The sequence below is a fragment of the Podarcis gaigeae genome, assembly GCF_964106915.1.
Source record: "Podarcis gaigeae genome assembly, chromosome: 5".
Taxonomy (NCBI): Eukaryota; Metazoa; Chordata; class Lepidosauria; order Squamata; family Lacertidae; genus Podarcis; species Podarcis gaigeae.
In genome coordinates this window covers 66,137,207-66,164,750 of record NC_139681.1, presented here as the reverse complement: position 1 = coordinate 66,164,750, position 27,544 = coordinate 66,137,207, and the positions used below count along the sequence as shown (strand labels likewise).

Below are 27,544 nucleotides of genomic sequence, written 5' to 3'. Positions count from 1 at the left end.
ACCCCAATAATGTGACTGGATGTGTACAAGTTAGGTTCTGATCACACACTGAATTTTAAATGCCTTTGTAAATCTCTCCAAACAATGTGCTGCCATATATTTGAGGATTATGTCTTCAAGAGAGGCTAAATAATGTTTAGCGGAGCTAAATTAACATACTTAAAAATATCTCCCGTATAGAATAGCACACTTCTGTACCATAATGTGTTGTGTGCTTTCATAGGCCTTTGAACTTTAACTCTAATTGTTTTTTGTGGAGTATGCTTTTATAAATAATTTCTGTCGTTGCAGACTATATGCTGCTTTCTTTTCTTTGACGACTCTTAAGTACTGTAGTTTCTGTGAGATATGAATGAAAGCTTGTTGGATCAGTTCTATGAAAGGTTGTTACATTAAAATGTACTTTGTAAGGTGATAGATACATATTTTGAGCCCCCCCCCCCAAAATTCTTTCTGAAAGACTAAAATCTCCTCAATTTTAGTCTCACAACTTAGTTTCTTAATTTCAGCTACTGAGCTTTAACAAATGATATAAAATTGCAAGCTGTGTACAACAGTGTTGCAGGGCAAAAGCTGAACATCTTGCAGGGGTTTTTTTAATAGCGGTAGATTACATTCAAAGTCACATTATTTTCCTGACCACAGGTCATATAACAGAAGCAAGTGTACAGATCAAGGATACATTGGGTGGTATAACTTAGTTTGGAGGTTTAGTTATAATTCTATTTCCTCAGGTGCACAGGCCCATACTTTCCCAAGTTATTGGCTTTGTTTTTTTTAATCCTGACAAGGTGGTATTTAATTTTGACATAGTATCTGAAGCATCTTCTCTCCTTTGGTTCCAGAGTTTAGTAATACAATGCTGGGGACTAGGTATAAAATCTGAGTTTTAGAAAGGCATTTTGATGTGGGTGTGCAGGGTTTTGATCTCCACAAAGCTCATTTTCAGACACATGCTTCCCAACAAAATAAGGAATACAAGGTGCATGTGTGAGTTCACTTGAAGAACAGCTCTGAGAAGGTCAAGAGGCCACACTCTTTCATCTAATTGAGTTTAGAAAAGGTTATATCAGGCAAAGGAGAAGGTGAGGCAGAGTCATAACGGATGAAAATCATAGCCAGGCTGTACCTTTGTGCTGAAAAAAAATCAAAATTTGCACCAAGAAATAAGAACAAACATAAGAAGAGCCCTACTGGATCAGACCAAACTCATTCATCATCCCATTTCCCACAGTGGCCAATGAGTTGCCTGTGAGAAGTCCACAAGCAGAACATGAGAGCAATAGACCTCTCCCACTGTTGTTCTCCGGCAATTGGTATTCAGAGGCATGCTGTTCCATTTTCAGCAGGGTTGAAACAGAGTGCTGGACCAGAAGGAGTTCTAGAATGACCCTGCTGACAAGCACCAGAGTGCTGCACCAGAAGGGGCTCTTGGAGCTGTTGGAATTCTGCCTGGGTCAGAGGAATGTGCCACAACGTAGGCACCGGCAGATATTCCTTGTCGACCTCCCCGCTGCTACTCCCAGCAGATAAGCAGGCGAGGTCTCGGCAATTCTTCCCAGATGTGTGAGAAGAACACACCGTTCATTCTCTCTCCCCTTTGGTGCCCCCAGGGAGGGGAAAGAATCTATTTACATCCTTTATTTCTGTCTCTTACATCAGTACAGAGAAACATGTCTGCACTCCACAGCAGTAAGAATAAACTCCACCCATGTACTTCCAGTACGGGTCACATGACACACACACTGAGCTAACATCCGGTGCTCAGTACAGAATGGACTGCCCCTTTGTTCCCATGGCAACAGTCACAAACATCCTGTCTGGCTTTCCAGCCACAAGCAGCTGACTGAGCTGCTACAGCCTTTGCTTGCTGCTGCATTGGTGCTTTATGGTAACATCTGACACAACCCTACTGGTGTCCCAATTTGGGGGATGAAAATTAAAATAATGCTGACTCTTATTGAGACCTGTGCATGCACTGGACACATTGCTCTTCGCTGCAGATGATGGAGGGCAAATGCACATGCCTGGGTCGACATTTTTAGGAAGGGAGTCTAAAGAGCTGACGCAAATAATGATGACAAGAGATAGGCCTCATTGATAATTAAAACCCAGCAAATCACTAAGTCCAGATGACATCTAATCTAAGAGTTTGTAAAGAACTCAAATGTGAGATTGCCGATCTTCTGACATGTACCTCACCCCTAAGATCGGCCTCTGTGCCTGAGGATAAGAAAATGGCCAGTTTAACATCAGTTCTGTAAAAGGAATACAGTGGTACCTTGGATTACATACACTTCAGGTTACATACGCTTCAGGTTACAGACTCAGCTAACCCAGAAATAGTACCTCAGGTTAAGAACTTTGCTTCAGGATGAGAACAGAAATCGTGCAGCAGCGGGAGGCACCATTAGCTAAAGTGGTGCTTTAGGTTAAGAAGAGTTTCAGGTTAAGAACGGACCTCCAGAACGAATTAAGTTCTTAACCCAAGGTACCGCTGTACAGGTTGAATGCAAAAAATTACAAGCCATTTCACTTACCATCTGTTCCCGATAAAATAGTTATAACCATTGTTAAAGATTAAATGAACAAGCATATAGAAGGACAAATCGTCCTCAGGAAGAATCAGCATTGGTAAATCCTGTCTGTGAAATCTTAGAGCCAACAAGCATGTGAATAAGGGTGATACAGTAGACATGGTGTACTTAAACTTTGAAAAAGCTGTGTACTGTACAGTGTCCGGGTTGCTTATGCATCAGGCAAAGAACTGGAAGCAAAGGGTAGGAATAAATTGATGGTTCTCACAGTGGAGGAATGTAAGAAGTGGGGTCCCCTAGAAGTCAGAATTGAAACCAGCGCTTTTAAACTTGCTTATAAATGCTCTGGATTTGGGGGTAAACAGTGAGGTGAGCAAGTTTGCAAATGATACCAAAGCATTCATGTGGAGAATATGGATAGAGAGAAGTTCCTCCCCCCGTCCCCCCTTCATAATACTGGAACATGGAGTCATCTGATAAAGCTGAAGTGTGGGAAATTGAGGACAAAGGGGAGTTATTTTTCACACAGCAAATAGTTGAGCTGTAGAATTTGCTTCCATGGGATGTGGGCATGACCACCAACTTAGATGGCTTTGAAAGAGGATTTAACAAATTCATGGACGATAGGACTATCAGAGGCTACTAGTCACATTGCCTCTATATTTGCTTCTGGGAAACAGGATGTTGGATAAATTTGGCCTTTTGTTCTGTTCAAGCAAGGCTCTTCTTACATTCTGGCCAGCCACTGATCTTTCCAGAATTTCTCTTGGGAGCCTGGGATCCCTCAACCCCCAGATATTAATGTTTTCCCACATCTGCCTTACACACTGATGTATGTAATGGGAAAGCAGTGGTTTGGGGAAAGTGAACAATGCAGACATTGGTCTGTTTCACAAGAGTCACTGAACTGCCTGGGAACTACCTTACAAAAAGCAGAGAACCTGTTAAATGTCTCCGTTTGAACCGCTTACCCCCAAGCATTATCTCCAGAACATAACATTTTTATGTAAACTGACCCACTGTGTTGTAAGGAAACCGAGTTACCCTTGACGAATCTCTGACTTAGAGAGAAGCTGAAAATTGTTACTTTTCAAATGAAAGACTTGTAATGGCTCTAAATAGAGCTGGCCTGTATATTTGCTGTAACCTCCTTGGTCTAATTGTTAGTTGTTGCTTTAGAGCTGCCTCTGGGTTTTAATTTGTGCTGTGTATGAATACCGTCCCTTTACTGTAAAAACCACATGCCTCTTGCTGCAGATAAATTTCCTAGACCTTATCAGAGTTCTAAGAATGTTCTTATTCCCCACACCACCCTTTCGCTTTAGACCCTCCCATCTCTGAGGTTCCTTGCTTCCTAATGAGCATTTTTGTCACCCCGACCATTATGTTTCACTCCTAGAATGCCACATAATAGAAGCTCACTATTTCAGTGGTCATTTGTAATGAAATCTATTTTTATTCTTTCATGCGATGTCTTACATGTTTGGTGATACTTTAGATGATGGGGGGGAGTCTTGTTTTAGAAACCCATTGAATTTCATATATTTAGGCCTCCACTTTAAGTTACCCTCTTCCTCACCCACCCCCTTTTTTATAGCTTGGGCAGCATAACTAAAGCCATGGTTCTTGGAATTAATGGAACTTCCCATATATATATATATATATATATATATATATATATATATATATGTTGTGGTAGTTGGTCTAATTTGTTTGCTTAAAACCGACAGCCTTCACAAAAAGGTGGGGAAAGGGGTACATAAAAAAATCATAAGGATGAAACATATCATCCAAATATAATTTCTCTTTGTAGCATAATACCATGTTCTGTAGCATATATATCTCATTTGTCTATGTGTGCATGCCATGAGCACAGACAAGCATATACATAACAAGCTGGTTGGTCTCATAAAAGAAAACCACTTTAGTCAGAATAAATTTTTTTCAGCAAACCTTCCAAGAATTCCAGCTGAAAATCTAGGCATTCCCAACAAAGCTGTATAACACAATGCCTTCAGGGAACCACACATGCATCTATTTACGTATTTCCCTTTCAGATAAGCTATGGGCATAGCCTGAAACTGGAGGGCTGTAGAAGTCTTCCTCAGCTGGTAGAATATTGTATTAGAAAGATAAATTTTCGAGTATTTCAAGAAGTAAAAATAGCATATTAAAAATACACCTATGCATCAACCAGTTCTGACCCAAAAACTGATTTGTTTCATGGCTGTACAGTATTATAAACAATGGGTAGTATTCATCTTGTCCCAACAGGGCAAGGATTTCCACTTGTGCAGTGGAACACCCCTCTGCTTCTCCTGTGTGTGCCCTGAGGCCTCCCCAGATCTGCTCCAGAGGGTTAGTTCAATCCCTAGAAGAGATTTAGGGAGAGCACGGATAGGGAAGGAAAGGGTGATAATGTTCCACTGTGGAAACAGAAATCTTTTCACTGATAGAAGAAGAGACTTAGTGCCACATTGGATTACATCCGATGCTGCTCAGCTCATCATACGTTGACATCATTTTTTCACAGTTCTTGTTTCAGTTATTTTGGTTTGGGCACTGAGACAGCTTTGGTTGTCTTTTTCCTATAGAAAAGGGGGCGCATGTTCCAATCTTGACCATGCTGCCCATTCAGAAGGCTTGAAGTTGGTGCCCATCACATGATGGGGTTGGCTTTAAACCTTACTTTCTTTGTGGACTGGCTGTGTGATTGAATTTCCCTCGAGGAACTCAGTCATGCAGCCAGCCCAGCCATGTCCTGAGCTGCCCCACACCTGACGTCACGTGGACTCATGCTGGGCCAGTTATGGCCAGTGTGCAAGTCCCACCCATGCCTTATAGGATGCAAAGGGTGCTGAGGTCATTCCATCAGCTATAAAGGGTCAGTAAACCAAGGTTTTGTGTTTCCGTAATGAAAAAATATATAATTTCACTCTTGTAAAAGGTCTGTTGAAAGGGTGGTTCTTACAGAGATGTGAGTATTTGTTTGAGAGTGATAGCTCTCAGAGTAAAGAAATATTGAAGTTTTAGGATCTGCAGTCACCTTAGCCATGGTTTCTGAAACAAGGACAGCAGTGAAGTTTCAGGGGGAACAGTGGGATTCCAGTCAGGAATTTTCCAAACTGCTCACTGGAAATACCACATCTTATGAAAATGTACCAGCATGAAAAAATGTAGTAAAACCATTTTGTAATATTTTACAATAGTAACCCTTCAAAAGTCTACTCTGCATTGCACAACTGGGTGTTTTCCTTGTTCTTATTAATAGAAAGGAGGAGAAATATTAAATTCCTTTGAAAACTGAAAGTTTAGATTTCTTATACTTTCACTAATAAATTCAAGATGTTCATATTAGTAGGATTTGGTGTTATGAGTTCCAAGCAATTTAACCTATAATTCCCTAGTGATAATTTCAGAGGTCACTAAATTATGCTGGTATATTTTTATATAATTATATTTTTTATTACTTCTCAGAACTCATATTTAGCCCTCCCCAGAGCCCACCCATGTTCTGGAGGTGTGGAAGCCTTTAGTTTGCTCCCTTTGAGAGTGCGTAACATCTGTAAATTTTAGTCTAATTATACATAAATCAAGTATATGTAGCTCAGATTGTCCATATACCCAACATTTTACAACACTGCTACATGAATGAAAGTCGGTAGCTCAGTCAAGGCGTGACTTGCTTTTGTGCTGCGATGCCCCATTTGCTGGGATCCAAAGTACCACACATACAATGTTACACTTGTGCACAAGAGCTTTCTGAGTCCCATTCTGGTAGCAACCCCCTGCACTCCCCCAAAAGACCACATCTAAAGTAAGATGCCTTCAAGAGAGGCAGTCCACATAACCACCAGAAGGACTGTGTACACATCATCTTCAGGCAAAAGTACACATTGGAGGGGAGGAACTGAATGTTAATAGAACAATAGAACTTGTGACAATGTTCATGCAAGTATTATTGGCAAATAAGGCTTTCATGTGATCTGTGGGAGTTTGTCAACCTATAGATATCAAGAAAGGCACCAAGCGTTGTTTGTTTGCATTTTATATCTGCACCAGCCATCTACATAAACTACATAAATCTGCACCACAAGACACACATTAGCATTGTTAATGGAAGGTTTTCACAGAATTGTAGAGACTACATTCTGTTCTTTTAATGCCAATGATACAGCAGATAATAATGAAAAGTCATACATGTAAGAACTTGCAATTTGTATATAATGTGCTGTAACCTAGTGAACAATTAATTCCAGAACAGAAGTTCAACAGAAGTTTTTAAGCAGCCCTGATTTGCCCTGGAAGATGCTCCAATTCAGCTTCTTTTCTTGAAAAACCAGAAAACTTATAATTTTCCGAATCATGGTGGGTGGGTGGTGCCACACTGTGGGTTTTGTATAACCAAACCAGCAGACGTCACCTAGTAACATGAATCATGATGATACCATAGTGTGCACAAGAGGCTGGGACAAAAACAGTCACTCAACTCACATAAACAGATGACCTTTCTGGGTCATTTTCCTGACATGCAGAATGGTGTCATTGTGATGCATGTTAAGTTTAGGATTGAATCAATGGCCTCATGGGTCAAAAGGAAGCTACTCACTCAGAATATATACTGATATAATTTTTATTTTATGTTTTTGGTGGTTTGGTGGTATGTGTTAGAAGAATTGCTCAGATTATTCGGAATATAAAAACTTAATTAAATGCACAAATAAAATTATCAGCATACTGACATTAAGATCAAAAGTTGTGTCCAACACCCCAGCATTCTAGACTAGCGAGTCATCCAAGTGATTTATGTTTGGATATGACAAATACTTTAACAGGGTCTAATAAAAACTCATGTATTGTTCAGAACTAAGCCCTGTTTCTCTTAACTTTTTTAAAAGGTCATTTCCTTCAAGCATGGAAAAGAGTTATGTTGTTTTCTCTACTTATTTTTGACTCAACACTAAGAATCTTACTTTCTTGATCTTTTAATCCAAACTCACTGCTTTGCATCAGTGTAGGAATGAAGATGAAGATGAAAACTCATAATCTTGCAAATCATAGTGGTTGGTTGGTACCACACCTTAAGCTTTGTAAAATCCAAGCATCTGTACCCCAGGCTGCACAGTTCAAACATATATACAACAAATTTAGACCTTAAATAGCATTAGGTTGCTTTTGTTTTATTACCCTGGAGGAAATCATACACACATATTCCAGAAAATAGAGAAACATTAATTGCATCTGTCATCTTGCATAATTTTAATTTAATATGGAAGGGAGGAGTGCAGGATGCAGTCTGTTAAAGTACACCATAAAACAGTTTGACTAGTGGAGGAGATCATGACAAATATTTAATATATAAACATTGATTTTTATATTTGTTGGAAGGTCATTTGAAAGCAGCATGATTTGTTTCAGTAAACATATTTCTACATAACACCTCTCACAGCTGTTAACATCCAGCTGTTTCTGGAATGTGATATTCCTTGTTCTATGCTGTGACTTTTGAGGATAAATTATGACATATTTTCCAGACAGCTAATTAAGAACAAATAGGCTTGTGCTGACCAGTTATGTATTCTTCACTGCTGAGAGCTATACATAACTGCAGCCAAATTAAGTATCATACAAGCCAGTCCTACCATCATAGATTACCCATTTAGTCTCACTTGGATTAGGCAGCACTCAGCAGGGCTGTTGCTTGTTCTTATACAAGGAACCCACCCATGGCTGGAATGGTGAGAGACTTTGCCAATGGAATCCATCCCAGAAAAAAAGAACGAGGAGGAATAACAAAGGAACTATAAGTCTGTGCATAATCTTGAATTTTCTCAACACTCCCAAATAAGAGCTTATTGTAACATAGCAAAGTGCATTCTCATGCCATAAAAAAACATAGGAAGACAGGCCTGCTGGAATGGACCCAAAGGCTTTTCTAATCCAGCATCTTGTTTCCCACAGTGGCCAACCAGATGCTTATGTGAAGCTCACACGTAGGACGTGACTACACTAGTCCTCTCCCATTGCGACTGATAAGCAGAGGCATGCTGCCTCCGATTCTGGAGGTGGTATACAGGAGATAGTGTATCATAACTAGTAGCTATTGAAAGCTTTATCCCATTTTTAAGCTGACCAAGATGATCAAGGGTCTGGAAACCAAGCCTTTTGAGAGACCTGAGTATGTTTAGTCTGGAAAAGAGACGACTGAGAGGCGATATGATAGCCATCTTCAAATAACACATAGAAGATGGAGAAAGCTTGTTTTTCTCCTGCTCCGAAGGGTAGGACCCAAACCAGTGGCTTCATGTTAAAAGAAAGGAGATTCCCACTAAACATCAGGAAGAACTTTCTGATAGTAAGAGCTGTTTGACAGCAGAAAGACGCTCCACTGGCAGGTGGTAGAGTCACCTTCCTTGGAGGTTTTTAAGCAGAGGCTGGATGGCCATCTGTCATGGATGCTTTAGTTGAGATTGCTGCATTGGAGGCAGTTGGACTAGGCGACCCTCAGGGTCCCTTCCAACTCCACAATTCAACTCTGAATATGGCTTACATTGGATTTTTGTGTAACGTGATATGAAGCAAGTAGTTAAGGCTATAAAATGCTTATATGTGTATAATTGACCAAAGCCTGCTGTAACTCTGGTGCAGAGGAAGTGAAACAAGCCACAGAAAAATTGGATGACACCTTTAATTCCTAGTCTGATGCATGTTTTTGCTCTCAGTTGGATGTTGGCAGTGTTCATATAAAACCACAGTCAGCAGATTGCAAACACAACAGAGCAGCTTTCACTAAGATGGAAACACTCTTTAAGGCCAGGTCTTAAAACAAGACCACACACACGCTGATTGCTTTGGGTGCGGCGAATTTATTTTGATGTTAAAATGTCACCAAACATTTTGAAATTATCTAATATCATCTTGTTGATTCCCAGTGTCATAATGAGTCGTACCTATAATGTTCTTTTCCTGATACTTCCTTCGTGAAATAAAAAAAGGAGGGTCTGTGCACCCAGTTAAGCACAACTGAGCACACTTTGTTTGCCAATATTCTCACCATGACTAATGGGAGAGCAACTGTCATTGATCCTAGATGAACACTAGTTGAGCATTCTCACCAGAATGTACCGTATTTTTCCCTCTATAACACGCAGATTTTTTCTCCTAAAAAGTAAGGGGAAATGTCTGTGCGTGTTATAGAGCGAATGTGTGGTCCCTGGAGCCGTTTGTCCCAAGTGCATGGCAAAAATCATATTGCGCCGTCACGGAGGAGAGGAGGCTGCTGCTTTCCTGCATTCTGCCTCAGGGTCTTACTGCCCACCCTGTTCTGTTTCGGTTGCTGTTTGCTCAGACGGAACAAAGAGCAGTGAAATCCCCTCCCCTCCAGGCAACCCCTCCCCTCCAGGCAAGTAGAGAGGAAAGCAGAGCGTCCCTGCTCCGGTGCTGCTTCTGCTGCTGCTGCGTCTAGGGACTCGGCAGGCAGCGGAAAACATGCAAATGAGAGAGAGAGAGAGAGAGAGAGAGAGAGAGAGAGAGAGAGAGAGGGCTGGCTTGAGTGGGTGGGTGGACTTTTGCCTTCCTCCCCCCCCCCCCTTTAAACCCCTCTCCTGCATTCTTAGCCAGCTGCTTCTCCGCACACCCCTCTCGTGCTCCTTGTCCCTTCTATATTTTTCCTTCCCTCCCCACTTAAAACGTGGTTACAAAGCATGGATCCACAGGGATTCTCAGGATTTTTGCATTGGGTCACCCCAAATTCACCATCAGATCACATGTCTGTGGCCACAGCATGAAGCACAAAAATGATACATCCACTGTTTCATTCAGAATGTTTTTTCCCTTGTTTTCCTCCTCTAAAAACGATGTGCGTGTTATGGTCAGGTGCGTGTTATAGAGCGAAAAATACGGTAATTCCTGAATGTACCAAGCACAACCAAACTGAGTAAAATAGGTAAGTGATTAGAATTTTACATTAGACTCAAGGGCAGGGCAATCCTACAAAGGTCTTCCAGTCGACCTTCCTGGGAGCTTAGAATTGCTCTCTGATGATAGGAATTTAAATGCTTTAATAATTCTACCTTTTATTTTTGAAGATCTCAGTTCATTGTGGCCAAAGAATTGACAGGTTAAGTTGATACATATATGAAATTCAGCATCCTGCCCCATTACTTCTTCACCTGTTCACTGTCACTTTTCAAGAATTTCTCCTTTTTGTGCAATTCTTAAAGGCAAAGGAGGCAACAAAGAATCTGGACTGAGCAACCAGGTTCCTAGTCCACAGCTCCCAAGCCTATTCCTTAGGACTCTGTCTCTTCTACCTTCCCTTCATGTGGATTTCTGAATTGCACAGCACTGTCTGTCTTGCCCATTTGGGCTCTTTGCCCTTCATGTTGCCTGCTTTCTAGGGTTTTTTTCCTAGTTAGCATTCCTCCTTAGCCTTCTTCATGCATGACCTCCTTCCTTAGGACCTGTGTTAGGTGTGAAACCAAGCCACACTGACCACCACTTCAAAGACTGTGGGTTTATTACTGCTGACAGCTTTGTTCCCTGAGCAGTTGGTATCTTTATGAACTTTCTGTGAAATCACACCAACTCAACGAATTAGTGTTGGAAACTTTACTACCACAAGAACAATACTGTATAGAATTGGATAGGCAGCATCTACTCATTAGTTAACTGGAATGGGGTCTTTTTCTTTCATCATTGTAGAGTATATACAGTCGCTTTTTTGGGAAAGCGTTGTTGATCTTTTTGTAGAAGTACATTAGAAGATTCCACTGTGAATACCACAGAACAACTTTGGGATGCTAGTGGCCTGGGGAACTATGAGATCTATTAATATAACTAATGAATAGAAACTATGTAATGTCAAGGTTATCCTGTTTTGCTTTCTCCTCAATGACTCGCCTATATTGGGTCAAATGTTCAGGTAATACTATGTCATCCCCCATCTGTACCATTCCTCCTTTGTGGGCACAGGAGCCCCTTCCAATGACTAGCTGGTTTCAGCCATGCTGCACCTGCTGAATAATAATAATAATAATAATAATAATAATAATAATAATAATAATAATTTATTTGTAGCCTGCCCATCTGGCTGGGTTTCCCAGCCACTCTGGGCGGCTTCCAACAAAGATTTAAAATACATCAAAATGTCACACATTAAAAACTTCCCTGAACAGGGCTGCCTTCAGATGTCTTCTAAATGTCAGGTAGTTGTTTATTTCCTTGACATCTGATGGGCAGGCACCACTACCGAGAAGGCCCTCTGCCTGCTTTCCTGTAACCTCACTTCTCGCAGTGAGGGAGCCGCCAGAAGGCCCTCGGAGATGGACCTCAGCATCCGGGCAGAACGATGGGGGTGGAGATGCTCCTTCAGGTATACTTGGCCGAGGCCATTTAGGGCTTTAAAGGTCAACACCAACACTTTGTATTGTGCTCGGAAACGTAGAATTTTTGGCTTATTTTTCTGTAAACTACTGACTTTCATGCCACATACTACATTGCTTTTGAATCACATTTCCATTTTGAAAGCAGTTTGCCATTTCATGGTGAGCAACTGCTGTTCAAGAATATCCAATCAAATACTGCTTTCCTGCTTATTTATTACATTTGTGGCCTGCCTTTTCACCAAAAAGAGCTCAAGGCAGCCAACAACACTCAGTGAAAAAACAATAATATAAAAATTTTAAAATAAAATAAAAAACAAGACAAGTAAAACATTCATATAAATAAATAAAAGCAACTAGTTAAAAGCAGTTGTGACATATTTAGAGATCGACTTAAGACATAAAGGCCTGACTAAAAGTTTTAAAAATTGTCTGTTGCCTACCCTAGGCATATTTATTCGGGAGTAAAACATATTGAATACATTGGAACTTTCTCTAAGGATAGACTGTTTAGGCTGCACTGCTCCCTTTGGTTTTATTAGTTTCACGGTCTTTCAGTCTTGATCCAAGTCTACAGCAGCGTAAGAAATGCTGACTAAATCCTACCTGCTCTGTGATTGCTGAGTGGTGAGAGAAAGCTGGTATAGATTTGTAAAAACAAAAACAAATGGAGCATGCTCCTCAGTTAAGAGGTGTGGTTATGTGATCATTTGGAACGAGGATGCTTTAGCGAGCAGAGGTATTGATAAGATCTTTTTCAGTGCAGTTTTTGACAGGGCTCCTTCAACTTCCTGCTTTTATCACTTCATATTTAGACACATTCATCGTCATGGGAGAGTCCTTTTTGGAACTTGGAAGAAGGGCTTTCAGCAGCTTTGTGTGGGAAAAGATTAGAATGAGAAAATATGCTTCCAGTTTTTGTAAGCGTTGTTCTTCATGCGAAAAAATGTTGCTAGTAAAATATTGTCTGCTTCCCCCTTCCCTTTTTAAGAATGCATCCCAGAATATCCCATTGTACTAGAGAAATATCATATTCTCCCTTTGAGCAAACCAATATTGGCCGGATTAGCAGCTGAAGAGAGCAGTTTATTAAATGGATTCCTGAGACTATCCCACCCCAGCTGTATTGACAAGAAATTATGACTTGGGTTTAAACAACACGCCTTTGTTTTCTGAGCATGATCTATAGCTACCATTGAAAATAACCAAGTGATATCATATTGTCGAGCAAAATTCCCTTAGCAACTGATTCAATATTTATGGGAATGGGAGGCCAAACAAGGAAAGCCAAACTTGCTGCCGCTGCATCAACTTTGTTACCATACACTCATTTGGCTTGGGCTTATTCTGTGCATGAATTGCTGTAAAAGCTTTCACCATTCATGAGTTATTACTTTGTGCTGCTTGTAAAAGAGCAACTTATCCCATTTTCACTTAACAGGCCTTCATAGGGCTGTAGCTTCTCTGAGAAGATAAAGCACTTATGTTTGAAAGAGAAGGTACTTCAGGGGAAAGCATTCCATGTGGGTTTGGTGTACCTCCAATCACAATCATTTCCTTTATAGGATAAGGAGGAGATAAAGCTCCAAAATATGTTTGTAAAGCTATATTTAGACTCTGTTGCGATGCGGGTGGAGCTGTGGGTAAAAGCCTCAGTGCCTAGGGCTTGCCGATCGTCAGGTCGGTGGCTCGAATCCCCGCGGCGGGGTGCGCTCCCGTTGTTCGGTCCCAGCGCCTGCCAACCTAGCAGTTCGAAAGCACCCCCGGGTGCAAGTAGATAAATAGGGACCGCTTTCTAGCGGGAAGGTAAACGGCATTTCCGTGTGCAGCTCTGGCTCGCCAGAGCAGCGATGTCATGCTGGCCACGTGACCCGGAAGTGTCTCCGGACAGCGCTGGCCCCTGGCCTCTTAAGTGAGATGGGCGCACAACCCCAGAGTCTGGCAAGACTGGCCCGTACGGGCAGGGGTACCTTTACCTTTACCTTTACCTTAGACTCTGTTAGTTGAAAATTAAAGTTGGTTAATTTACATTATTCTCTCTCTCTTTGTTTCCTGATTATTCTAGTAATTATTTGTGTTAATTGTGAGAGATTGCATTGCTGTATAACAGAATTGTCATCTTGTGGTTCACCTGACCGTTCCTGTATTCTGATATTCTTTTTCATCAATCAGTGGGGAGTTAAAGGCATTATTCAAAACCCTGCTATTTCTTTGACAGTGGAGGTTTGTGCCCAACAACTGCATGACATGGGGAGAAATTCAATAGGGAGAAATTCACCCCTTACCACAGAGCTGCAGTGATGTGAAAGAAACACCTTCTGCACCACTTGAATTTGTTTCTACATTTCAGTTGTTAAAGGTTGTAGAACCACAGTCTGGAAAGGAGTTAGCAACCCTAATTTGATGGCTAAGCAGAGGGCTGGAGTAAATAAACGACCACTCAGGCCCCTAGCAGCTATACTGTTTCATATTTCTGTCAACAGTGTCTGGATGGTAATAGCTAGCATTATGGACAATCAGAAGTAAAGCAATTACAGTCTGTGCTGTATATATTTGAAAAGGCACAATCAACCAGGATGTAGTTCCCATTCCTATCATTCCAGTGGAGCGTCTTCAGTAGGACTCCCTATAGATCATACCCATAATCTATCTATTTCCAATAATACTATACAATTATAGAGGAAGTATATTATGATGTGGCTTCCCTTTAAGAAAATACTTGTTTGTTTCTTTTTAAAAAGGGCACCTCCCTCTGAAATGGGATATAAATGACCAGCTTCAAAGCCAGAAAAAAATAGGGATTTTCACATACTGACATTTCAGCTTTAGAAACCAGTGTTTTTATTGTATTTTTTTCATAATTTCTGCCTTGTCTATTTTGTGTAAAATTATAAGCATTGCAAAAGTTCCGCAAAAATCTCTAATGTTTTGGTAACTCTTCTCTTGTGCAGCGATTATGTGTTAAAGGATGTTTGGATTGTTATACTTGTATGGAAAAATTGCTGCAATCATCCACTTGTGGTGGCATGGTGTCAATAACTGGTGTTTATAGCTTGGGAAAATCAGAGTCAAATAAAGTTCTTTGGGCCCTGAGCCAGTAGGGATTAAGACACTTGATCCTTTGTGCCACCCTAGGATTTCTAAAGCCACTTGCCTTAATCTGCTGCATTGGAAAGCAAACATGTAGCATCAAGAAACAAGGAGGCGACAAACATTACTAGACTTTGTCAAGTTATCATCCAGATAAAAGGATGTGATGCCACTTCTTTTGCCACATACAGACCTCCTCTTTCCATTTCTCCTAGAAGTGAGAGATCTAGGAATAGGACTACTGGTTTAGTTACACTTGAATGAGAGGAAGCATAGATACCTGTGACATTTGCTGTACTAACAGATCCTGCCTTTTTGAAGCAGACATCCTTGAAGTTGGCAGCATAGGTACTAATCCTGCATCAGATCTAGTTTACACATTTTTTAACAGGCACATTAATTTTGAAATTGGATTTTTGCACATAACATCCTTGTGTTTGGAAATGGTTTTGTTCTCTGCTGCAGGTTATTGAGAGAATTTGTATTTATATTTTGCACAAGTCAACTAATTATTTGCAGAACTTCTGGATTCTTCCTCAGGCAGCTGTTGTCTGTTAAGGTATAGCCTCCTGGGGTGTACAGCCTTGCCCAGAATACAGTGCACAGAGATGGCTCACCCTCCTTTGGGACAAGACAGCACAGTGTCTTTGATGCTTAGTAGAGCTGTACTGTTTTGTAACTGCCTAAGGACATGGCTCAAAGACTACCACTTATGTTGCCTTGTTTTGTATAGCTATCTGTAGTCATGAACACAGATGGAATAAAAACCTTGCAATTTCCTGTTGCAAACCCGCTAAAGAATAGGGGAGCTTCTTGCAAAATGCCTGGTAATGTTTACACACACTGAGTGCATGAGATATTCCCTTATTACCAAGAAGTGTATGGAATAAGAAACCAAAGGAAAATTTCCCAAGCAATGGCTAATAAACCATGAATCGTCTATAGGAACAAAATTTATCCTGTCAAATAAATCCTTAATTACAATAGCTTCCATCCATATGTCACTTTAATTCATCTCACAACGTGAAAACATCCTCATCTTTATAGTACAGCTTTCCTCATCAGATTGAAGGAATGATCTAAATGAGTATTCTCTATCTTGTTTACTAAATTTGTCCCAATAAGTACAAATACTGCATAGTCAATTGCATTCTTCCAAGCACTTCTTCAATTACAGTAGGTCAGGGGTTGCCATCCTGGCACCCAGAAGGTTCCATGAAGGCATCCAGTGGTGCCCCTGGCAGGTGTTCCAACATAAGGTTGTCAGGGCTAATTTTGTGCTATGCCATGCCCCATGACAGCCATTTAATGTTATGCCACACCTCTTTAATGGCAGCCATTTTGTGACTGGTGCCCTCAGCACCCTTTCAGAACTTGAAATGTGTTTTTGAGGTTCCTTAGTATGAGGGACCAAACACTGACATTCTATTGTGATTAAGATTTTATTTTCAGGACTGTCAAACACACTTCATGGGTGTATGTCCAGAATCCTTTGTGGATTCTGCTTCTTTTTTCAACAAGAATGGGAGACATACATCTAATCAAACCAAACACAGAGGAGACCCAGTGATTTCAGAAGATCTATTTTGAGTATGACTAACATTGGACAGCACACAGTGGGTTGAATTTAACTAAGTCCTGTTCATAGTAGATCCATTGAAATGAGTGAACCTAAGTTAGTCATGTCTATTAACTTCACTGAGTTGGCTCTTTGTAGCACTAGTGTTGAATGTTTTTACCTGTTGCACACAAGCAAAGTTTGGAGTGGGGAGCTTTGAAAGATGTGGGGGAACCAAGAGCTTCATATAGTGTGCAGATATCAATAGCATGGTGTGATTCAGTTGTAAACAAAAATGTAATTATTAGATCCATCCAAGTATATGAAGCTGCAGAATTATAGTGGCAAAGATGGGTTTTTTGTTGCTGTTCTTGAACAAGTTAAGTTTCCTGATTTTCCCACAGCACCCTCCAGACTTTAATTAAGGTTATTCTACCTAATCTACTTTCTCTTGCAATTACACATTTTCTTTCCATGACTCATATTCTGAATATGACCTTTGGCATGCAACAGTGCAAGTATCAGATAATCTGCCTAGAAAGAATGTTCTGCCCATCTGCATGTCATTTCAGTAATACAGGGGGGCTGTTTTATTGTCCATTAGCAATAAATTAATGACGTATGTCCTGAACCAAGGTACAATGTACCAGTGGTTCTCAGGGATTTTTTTTTAAGAGAGGGATAAATATGTTCATGCATAGATATAATCATCATTGCTCCCATTTTGAAGATAAGGGTCCAAAATCTAATAATACTTAGACAAGATACTGTATATTATTCCTCTGTTCCTCTGTATTTTTTTCTATCTGTGCTGAATTTGCCTATAAAATTGAACTCGCGTACACCAGTCAAATAAAGCAGGCTGTAAGCGCAAGATGGAAATAATCCCTACTCCAATATTTACTTAAATTTTGCTTTGAGTAAAAGGTGTCTCATCATCTCCAGCAAGTTTTAACTGTGGTCATGGATGATGTTTGGCAACATCTGGAGGTCCCAGTGTTACCCATACCTCATGTGAACAGTGCCTAAGGCTGCAATCCTATACACATTTTTCTGACACTAAGCCCCATTGCATTCTGTGGGATTTGCTTCTGAGTAGACATGTGTAGGGTTGCTCTGGAAATCCCATTGTAATCAGCCACATTTAGTTCTAAGTAAATGCAGCTATCCTCACAAAGGCAGCTTTCAGCAACCTCAAGAGTTGGAGAGGCAGTCATAAGGACATGGGGACAACAGCGTTTCACATTGTCATCAAAGACAATCACAGAAGGCGGCTTAATGAAAGTAAAAATTACAAATCCTGGTTCTGAGTGTGGCAGCATTGCTTTGGCCAGATTCCAGGTTTCCTGTTGGCAGGCCACTGTACCATTCCTACTTAAGAAATTTATTTCTATGCTCTGGACTGTTAGACACCATCTTTGGGGTGTGGTAGGTGAGGGTGAATTGAATTCATGTTCATAATTTTTTTCCAAGCCTTTCACAGATGGAGTGTAATTCTTCGCCCTCCTTTGCCTAGCATTGCCAGTTGGCATGTCTCTTAGATTATTCATTGTCAGTGCATTTGGTAAATCCTCCTCAGCAGGTGTTGAACATTAATATAAGCCAAAGGTATCTGAAGAGAGTTCCAAGCTCCCCCGCTGGTCTTTTCATCAATTTTCTGTGTCCCGGGTCACTTAGTATCACTATACGTGTTTGCAATTTTAATGAAGTTTCTAAAGTAATACACATAGAATTCTAATGCACACATATTCAGAGGCAAACTGAAATTGCTACATCTTGCTTTCCAAGATGTTTGAGTATAAAGAAATAATTCTATACTCCCTGTATATGCATGGATCACTGCAAATATATATATAACATGGGGCGGGTGACTCCTTACATATAGAAATAGCAGGTGAGACGTGTAACAAAATGGTACAGCATTGAATGTTCTAGTTAATCAGCTGTCCATACCTTCTGTTAAAATACTCCATTTTATAGCAGTGGTTCCCAAACTTTCCTCCCTTCATGGACCATTTGAAATTTGCTGCGGGTCTTGGTGAATCACTTAATTCTTTTTCAGCCCATTGTGGCAATTGTGAAGCACTTGGCTAGATTCCGTATGATTTTTAATTGTATTTTTATTGCTTCTTTGGTTCTTTATATATTTGTATCCCACAGGGTTCAAATTGTAATGCAATAAAATACAATACAAGAAATAAAAAGAAGCAATAAAAATACAATTAAAAACCAATATGAATATTTAATGGAGCCATGCCACAAACCACCTGAGTGAAGCTGACAGACTACTTGTGGTCCATGAACCACAGTTTGGGAATCTCTGTTTTGTACCAAACGATGTGTCATTGCAAACAGCTGTTTTTCAGAGGGAAGGAACAAAAATTCTCTCATAATATTTTGAACCGTGTTATTGTATTAAAAGGTGCTATTTTTCTGGAGAGTTTATAACAGACTTGCATGGCGAATCAAAATAGCAATTAAGGACTGTTTGTGCTATGTAGAGACTGCTAGTTGATATAAAGCTATATTCAAACATTCCTTCTGTCAATGGTGGGCCTGAGATCTACTAGGTTGCTGCTTTTTCCCATTTCCTTCAGCCTTACTTTTCAGTCAGGACATGGAGCATTGCATCAGTTAGAAAGCACGCTAAGTCCAATCTCCCAGCACAAACCAGATGACAGGAATATAGCCATATATCTGATTACGCTTTGATTATGGAACTGTCATCAGTTTGGCAGTCTGTGATTTTGCAGATGTAGTTGTAATGACCATGGACAGTCTTGTCTGCAGTGCCAACAGGACCAGACGGGAGCAGTTCTGGAGAGGCAAAGGGGCACACACTATTATTGAAAGATGACACTTTCCCACCCTCCAGCAAAATGAAATATAAATCTGTGCAACCCGTAAAGAAAGTGAACACATTCATTGTGCAGAATTCAGTGTGACTATTCTTAAATTGCTTTAAATATGCCAAAAGGAAAAAAAATGCTATGGAACAGGAAGGCATGTACCAGTAATAGTAGCTATTAGCACTAACACAGTAGAATATAGAAGTGATAAGGTATTCACCCATAAACTCATTTTTGGATATTCCCGTACTCAAATGGTTACTTGAAGACAGTAAATGTTAGGGACAGGTTCCAAAGAGAGGACAATTTTCATGCAGCTGTGCTGGCCTTTCTTCAAATGATGTGCACACTTTTCTTTGAAGGAAAAAGGAGTTTGCGTCCAGTAGTGTGCATCTGCGTAAAGTTTCCCCCCTGCCCCCGTTTGTGCAAGGAAAATAGCAGAAGTCTGTTCCCACAGGCTGAAGACTTTCCCTGGATCCTAGCCCAGGTGTCACATTTTAAATCTTCTTGTAAATACTATAAAGTAGAAGTATAAAGCAGTAGTAGTGTATGTGGCTTTCCTAACTCTACCCCTGGGGGTTGTGTGTTCCCTTGGAGAAGTTAAAAGAATCTTTGTGTGAATAATTGTGTGTGTATAAAATGGCGCGCACACGCACACACTTCCCCAGCCTATACTAACAAGTCCTCAGACTATACAGAAAAGGCTAGTTCTTCTAAAGCAGGCTTCTTCAACCTCGGCCCTCCAGATGTTTTTGGCCTGCAACTCCCGTGATCCCTAGCTAGGAGGACCAGTGGTCAGGGATGATGGGAATTGTAGTCTCAAAACATCTGGAGGGCCGAGGTTTAGGAAGCCTGACCTAAAGTAAAGGTGGGGAGATGGTACTTCAGCTGGGCATTCTCTAACAAGTTTGCGCTGTTCAGATTTCCAGTCTGAAGGTTTAATTTGGGTTGAGCATTCCTTGAGTTTCCTCTTCTCTTCCCCACAAAGGTCCCCTGAGACATTAGATGTTATTCAGTCTAGGGATGTTATTCAGTCTACTTACCATGGAGTAAATTTCATTGAATTCAATTAGGCTAACCTCTGAGTAGACATGTGTAATGGAGTACTCTGTAAGAGAAATCAACGTGATTTGTCTTTTAAATGATGCTTCCCTAGTTCCATTGTTTGTATGGTTTGGATTGCCTAGGAAACCATAATAATCTTGTTACAATAAAGATTTAATCTCTCTGTGGTGCTAACGTTAGTTCAGAAAGTCAGGCTCAGATGTGCTGGTTGTCACAGTTGGAATATATTAGTTCAGAAATGCTCAGTTGATTGTGAGTGGGTTAGTTCCAGTTCCTTGTAGACAGATCTTACAGGGCCTGATGGAGGTAGGCTTAACACTTGCCTGAATGCTGGGGAGAATGAACACCAAGAGGGACCAGCTGCGCTGGGCAGCTGCGGTCAGTATGCAAAGCTAGATTATTATGATATGAACAGATGGAAGGAGCTTTGAAGAGCTCCAGGTTAGGACCAACACAGTTGCTTGCAAAAGCACCACAACCAAAGAAGCAAGGCCAGCTGTAGCAATCCAGTTGACAGCTGTCTGTCATAATCCCTTTTACTCTTAAAGAACAGACAACTGTGGCTGCATTCCTCTGCATGCTCCAAATTAAGGCTTGGTTGTTTGATCTTTTACCCAGGAATTCACTATTCATCTGTCATTTAAATTTATTCTGGTCTTTGTGTTTTCTGCAACTGAACAACAGTATTGCAAATTTAACCAAAATGTGATAGTCACCTCCCTGCTTTGATTTTTGCTTTGTTTTATATTCTCTTTTGACACCTGTTTCGTAGTTGCTTATGTCTCCCTGCTTGTTTCAAGTAAGTGTCACAGATCTTGTTGCAAACTGGCCAGATTCAGATAAATATTGGACATGGAAATTAAGACTGCAATCCTGTGTATATATATTTGGGAGTAAGACATATTTTGAACTCCGTGGGACTTATTTCTTATGTGATGTGCATAGGCTGAAGCTGCACAGCTGCAATCCTGCACATGTTTACTTGGAAGTAAGCATGGTGGAACACAGTGGGACTTAATTTATGAGTGGTGCAATTTCTAAGTAATTATTCAAAGCACAGTGCTGCCCAAGATAAAAGCTACCTAGGGCATGATAACACTTTTAAGTCCTATTGATTTAAACTGGAGAGATTTGAAGCATGATCTTAATTCTGTCATTGAAATCAGTGGGCTTCAAAAGTGCTTAATTTTGCTGGAATGTGCCCCTAATGTCTTTCAGTGAACTGATTCTATTGGAATAGTAAGCAACTTTCTCAGTTAAACAACTCTCTTTCATATAGAATAGCTTAATTTTCAGCTCAAAATTACACATTATGTGGATTCTATTATCCTTTTCTCTACTTATTGGTTAGGGGGTGTTTTTTTGTTGAGGCAGAGGGAATTTAATCCTGAGCAGCCTGGGACATTTGAGCAGAAGGCTTCAGAGAAAGAGATTGTGTTCCCTTTTCTCCTTTTAATGGTTTCCAGTTCAAACCACACCCCGCCCAAGTTTCTTATTTACTTGTGGGCAGCAAGTGGAAGTCTATGGGATGCCTGTGTCTTCCGCTTATCGCTCCCTAGTGAAAAAGCAACTTCCAAAGGGTTCTTTTTAGCTGAAAAACTGACAGAGAAAGGGTTAACCAGTGTTTTCTGTATTAATTCTTAAACATTCACTAAAAGCCTTTCTATGCCTCCAGGCTTATGCAGACCAATAAAGAAAAAAATCTGTTTGCTACAGCTAGCCAGTGATCTACGATTTTTGCTTTGACATTATTTTTATTGTATTTATATCTGCTATATAGATCTCTGAATTTTTTCTTTTTGAAACGGCAGCATAGAAATATTTTTTAAATTAAATTTAAATAAATAGAGCAGTGGTCAATTCTTGTTGAAAGGGCACATTGTTAGGCTATTCAGATAGTGACAACCGTGAAGCTTCCAGCATTTGTTTGAACAGTGATCATTGTCTCAGTCAGGTAGAAGCCAAAGCAACCTAAATCTCTGCTTTAATATCCTCAATTCATTCCTATGGCTACAATCACCCACTCCCTGCCCTGCACAGTGAATCAATCAGACTATAGTCCCATTGATTTAAGTAAATTGAAATTAGAGGTGAGGCAAAACTTATCAGAAAATTTTGAGATTGTTTCTCTGAGGAAAAATATCCCCCAGGAAAAGAAGACCCTGCTCTATACCTTCCTTGGATATTTTGCTTGTCAGGAATGCATCCTTGAACTGTGGTAATACCTCTTGCTTGTCTGGATGGGACAGGTGTGTGTAGAATCTTCTGAACTTTATATGGATGTGATGTCTTCTGCTTTACCTGTTGTCACACCCATTTTTGACTCTGACCATGGCATACCCTCCAACACAATGTGGCCCAAATCCGGGGGACCATCTTCCAGGTCTGAAATTCTGTGTGAATCACGTGACCAGCATGGAATTGCGGACCCAGAAAACTGCTTTGGGGGCATGGTTCCCCAAAACACACATTTGGGGGCAACACGTGAGATCTTGGCCCAAAATCGTGAGATAGCATGGTACCCAAAATGGCTGTCATGCTCTCGCAGGGAAAACCCCCAAGATGTCCTGTTTTTTCTCAGGGCAGTGATGCCACGGCCATCACTGGCATCACACCCACCCAGAAACCCCCACACCAGAAGGTTGCCTATGAGGCAGTGCATCCCTGGATCAGAAAAAGGGTTTCCATCCCATGCCCTAGAAGAGTGGTGAAATGGTTTCTTTCGCTCATGCCCCAATTTGCAGCCCACAAACAGGTGGAGAATTTCAAGAGTTTTCTCCACAGCTTTAGCTGGAATACAACACACAAATGCTCAGTTGTGATCATGGCCATGAAATTGTTATGTCTCACTAATTTTCAACAGCACATGACCCATGCTTTTATGTTTTTCTGAACATATATATTATGTTCATATAACTTCATATATTAGTTTCACATGCCAGTGGATAATTGATATTTTTGTTATTTGAAAAAATAAAATCATATGTCTGTTTACCCTGAAACACTAAAATGTGGCTTCTTCATGGGCGATGTGCACTTTGATGGAAAATTTAGAAAGAAATTGGTGGTTTTATTTTTGAAATGTAAATGCTTACATTGTAAACCATATCAAGAGAGACTCAACTGCAGTCAACAATAGAGAACTCAGCTCTATTCTATAGCTATGAATGACCCATGAGAGCATGCCTAGTATCCAGCTTATTGTTTTCAGAATGCTGATTATGTTTGTAGAATGGGTTTTAGAAAGCTTCACTATGTGCCCAGATCAAACTATTAGTGTGCATGTCACTTTTGCAGCATAAACAAAAGCAATTGGTTTCCAGCCCAGGGAGCTTAACACTGTCTATAGGTTGACGGTGGAAAATGAGCAGAGAGAGGGGAGGGTTGGGAGAAACGGTCGTTTTAAAAAAGGTGAATGTAAGAATATACTTGTACTTTCTTTGCAACTGGGAAAGAAGATTGGGGGTGAGTGAGTCAAGGAAGTACTCGATAAGAAAGCACTGCAAAGACCCCTAAGTGGTGGGGTGGTTGTGGGAAGACGTGAATGTCATTACTGTAGAATGAAACATGGACAATACTTCTAAGTGGAAAGAAGTTTAAAAAGGAAATAATACTTATGCGTCCTATTCCATAGGGTAATGGGAAGTGTTAGACATCCTGTAAGGCAAATGGTTTCTGTGAGAATTTGCATGAAAATCATGGAATTGCCCCCACCCAGCCAAAACAAGAACATGTGATCCTTACGGGAGTGGATAGCCGCTATCTGACCTCAGCACTTCCCATGCTGAGGAGAATCATAGAGCCTGGACTCGTTTAAAACAAATATAGGGTTGTTTTCTTTTCATTTAGACAGAATAATGTAGAATAAGCTTTTCTCATGTTCTGGGTCTTTTAGGTTTTATTGTCTATTTGTTCTGCACAAATTAATTCAACATGTTTCTGAGCCAGAAGAGGCAACTGAGCTCCACCAAAAGTCAATATCCAATTCAGTAGCAGATTCATCCCCCCCTCCCCTTTCCCTCTCCTCCACTAATAAAACATATTAAAGTGCAAGGCAAAGAGCCCCCATAGGGAGAATTTAATCTCTGGCCTCTGGGAGCGAGGTATGGAAAACCTTGGGGCAGACAGCCTTGAAGAAACAATGAGATTACATTATCTCCCACTGCTGCTATTCGCTCTTCCCATTATACTGAGAGCTTGGTTGGAATCCCCCCCCCCCCCTGCCATTTCCTAGAGTAGTGGTTCCATACCATGCCTTGACTATATAAAATGGCTGGGGGTGAGAGTAAGGAACATTCTTTTTGCATTTCTCTTCCTCCTTCCAGCTGTTCTTCACATAATCAGAATCATAGAAATTTGGAGCTGGAAGGGTCCACGAAGGACATTTAGGCCAACCCCCTGCAATGCAGGAATCTTTTGCCCAACATGGGGCTCAAGCCCACGACCCTTAGTTTAAGAAACTCCTGCTCTACCAACTGAGCCAGTAAATTGATATATTTTTAAGTGCTGCACTGCCTTAGGGTAATAAATATATTTCAGGGGCATGAGTTTGTTTATTAATACTGCATATTGAATGATATTCATCAAAACTTTCTGCTAAAAAAAACCCCTCACCAGTCTTCAGAGTTGCTTAAAAACAATTTAATGGCCAAAACACTACTTAAAGCTCTTAAGAAACCCCTATAAAATCAGCAGAAAGCACACTGTCCAGCAAATGCATGAGAAAATAACATTGTTTAAGTCTGCTGCCTAAGAGACAATAAAGTCAATGCTCCACAGATGTGTCTGGGGAGCATGTTCCACAAACTGGGATTCACCACAGGAAATACCTTATACCCCAGTAAACACCTGCCTAAGACCTGCCTTCAGGAGTGGGGAACTTCTTGCAAGAGAAGGCAATCATCCATATCTGTGTTCATAACTCCAAAGCAATTCTGATATTATTGCATCAACATACCACCATAGCAATTTTCATGACTAGCCTAGGAAGCTGCCAGAGCCAGACTATTGGTTCATCCAGTTGGCATTGTTGGCATTAACTATTGGTTCATCCAGTTGGCATTAACTGGCAGTGGTGTTTTGCATGCAGTCATGCTCTCTACCACTGAGCTATGGCCCTTTTGCATTGCAAGACGTGTCTCATTGTGAATGGTCCCTTGTGAGCCTTGTTTAACAGGCAGCCCTGTTTAGGGAAGTTTTTAATGATTGATGTTTTAATGTATTTTTAATCTCTGTTGGAAACTGCCCAGAGTGGCTGGGGAAACCCAGCCAGATGGGTGGGGTACAATTATTATTATTATTGTTGTTGTTGTTGTTGTTGTTGTTGTTGTTGTTGTTGTTGTTGTTGTTGTTGTTGTCATATTCCTAGCTGCTCTTACTATTAGTTTCCCACCTTGTCAAAATTAGAAAATGGCAGCAGCTCCCATCCTGTCCCATGTTCCTCCCCACCTTCCCAGTCATAAGGTAAGTTTGGGAAAGGAGAAAAGACGTTTGAGTTATCGGGCTGTGAGTTGAGCTAATCACTATGTGGGTCAGATGTCAGAGAGGAGTTTGGTTCTGTACAATATTTTTTCCAAACAGCAGGATTCAAGTTAGATCATCCTTGTAGTAAGAGCTTTTACTTTTGAGTCAAGGTTCTTCTCTGGATTGCAATAAGGGCTGCAATGCTTAATTGGTTTGATTAATTGTTTTTAAGATTTTTAATCAACTAAATTAAGACGCATTTGTCAAACTGCCTGTGAGGGCTATCACTAAGGGTGGCCTCTCTTCTGTGCTGCTTGCCATGTCGTTCTGTTGTAGAGCAACACAACAGAAAGCATTTTAACCAAGTCCCTGGCATCACTATGAAAGGTTTACTTTAAAAAATAATAATACAGTGGACCCTCGAGTTATGTACTGCTCTGGATACGTAACTTTCGGGTTGCGAATGTGGCAAACCCAGAAGTGTATACTTCCAGGTTTTGCCATGCACGCATACATAGAAGCATTCTGCGCACCATGTGCGTGCACAGAAGCAATGCCTCCAGTTACTGACTTTTCAGGTTAAGTACAGACCCCTGGAACGAATTTAATTCGTATCCGGAGGGTCCACTGTAGTTGTCTCAAAAATTTACTTTTATGCACAAAAGGTCGTATTTAACTTGGAACAAACAGTGTGAGACTGATACGTGGCTGTCATGACATGGGATCCCAGTAAATGCCATGACCTAGGGCGGATGTCAAGCACAGCATGCGCCTATGCTCACATCCTTTATCACTCTGCTTACACAGTACATTTTTCTGATATCCGAGAGATATAAATCAGGAGTGCCATACCTGCGTGGTGTAATTCAGAAGTGCCATGACTCTGAAGCGATCGCATCACGTGCCCAGCTGACCTCAGCCAGCTTAGTGCTGAGTCTACAGAAACACGTTCTCACCGTCACAAGCGCAATGTATCCACAGTTGCTTAGCCGCAAGATGTACCCACAGTTGCAACTACAAGGCCAGTTACGCCTAGCCTGGCCTGAGGTCAAGAAGTAACTGTCCTGTAGCCAAGAAGAGAATACCAGACTTTGTCCATGCACTTTGTCCATGCGCTTTCCTGGCCAAGATCATGTGTTTGTGTGGTTTATGTGTTTGCTACAATTCTATAAATGCTTTGTGCCTGCTTTGTTCAAGGCTCGGTTATTTCTGGAATTATCCTGTCGTTGCCTTCAAATGCTGCATCTTAGAAATAAACTTTTTTTTACCTTTCTACCCGTTGTCCCTTATCATTGGCCGGGACAGCGTTTTGGACTTTCGTTCTGGTAAGAAGACAAATGAAGAAATCACATATTGGAAGATGATATCGAAAGACCCCCTAAACCCAACAAATTAATGAATGCCAGAATCTTGTTAATATTTGTGGTATTAAAGGGAAGATTGCAGGGCAGTGGACAAATACAGGCTAAACTTCCTTTCCAAGCCAGGCCTCACCTGGGATAGAGTATACCGTCTAATTTTTTCCAGTTGAAAACTGGGATGCTCTCTGGGCGAGTGATTGGACCCACACTGTGCTCTCCCCCCCCCCCCAGTGCTTTT

At 40.8% G+C, this 27,544-nt stretch overlaps 1 protein-coding gene and 1 long non-coding RNA gene across 2 annotated transcripts in view; one reads left to right on the top strand and one right to left on the bottom strand.

Moving 5' to 3' along the window:
* The window catches only part of GPC1 (glypican 1), a 196,761-nt gene that overhangs the window by 126,109 nt on the left and 43,108 nt on the right, over positions 1 to 27,544 (top strand). The gene's annotated exons all lie outside the window — the stretch shown is intronic.
* LOC310846128 lies at positions 678 to 27,527 on the bottom strand. Its single transcript, XR_014565153.1, has 3 exons — positions 27,456 to 27,527; positions 27,214 to 27,267; positions 678 to 1,136 (listed from the first exon to the last, which is right to left on the bottom strand). It is a non-coding gene; the product is annotated as an uncharacterized lncRNA (long non-coding RNA).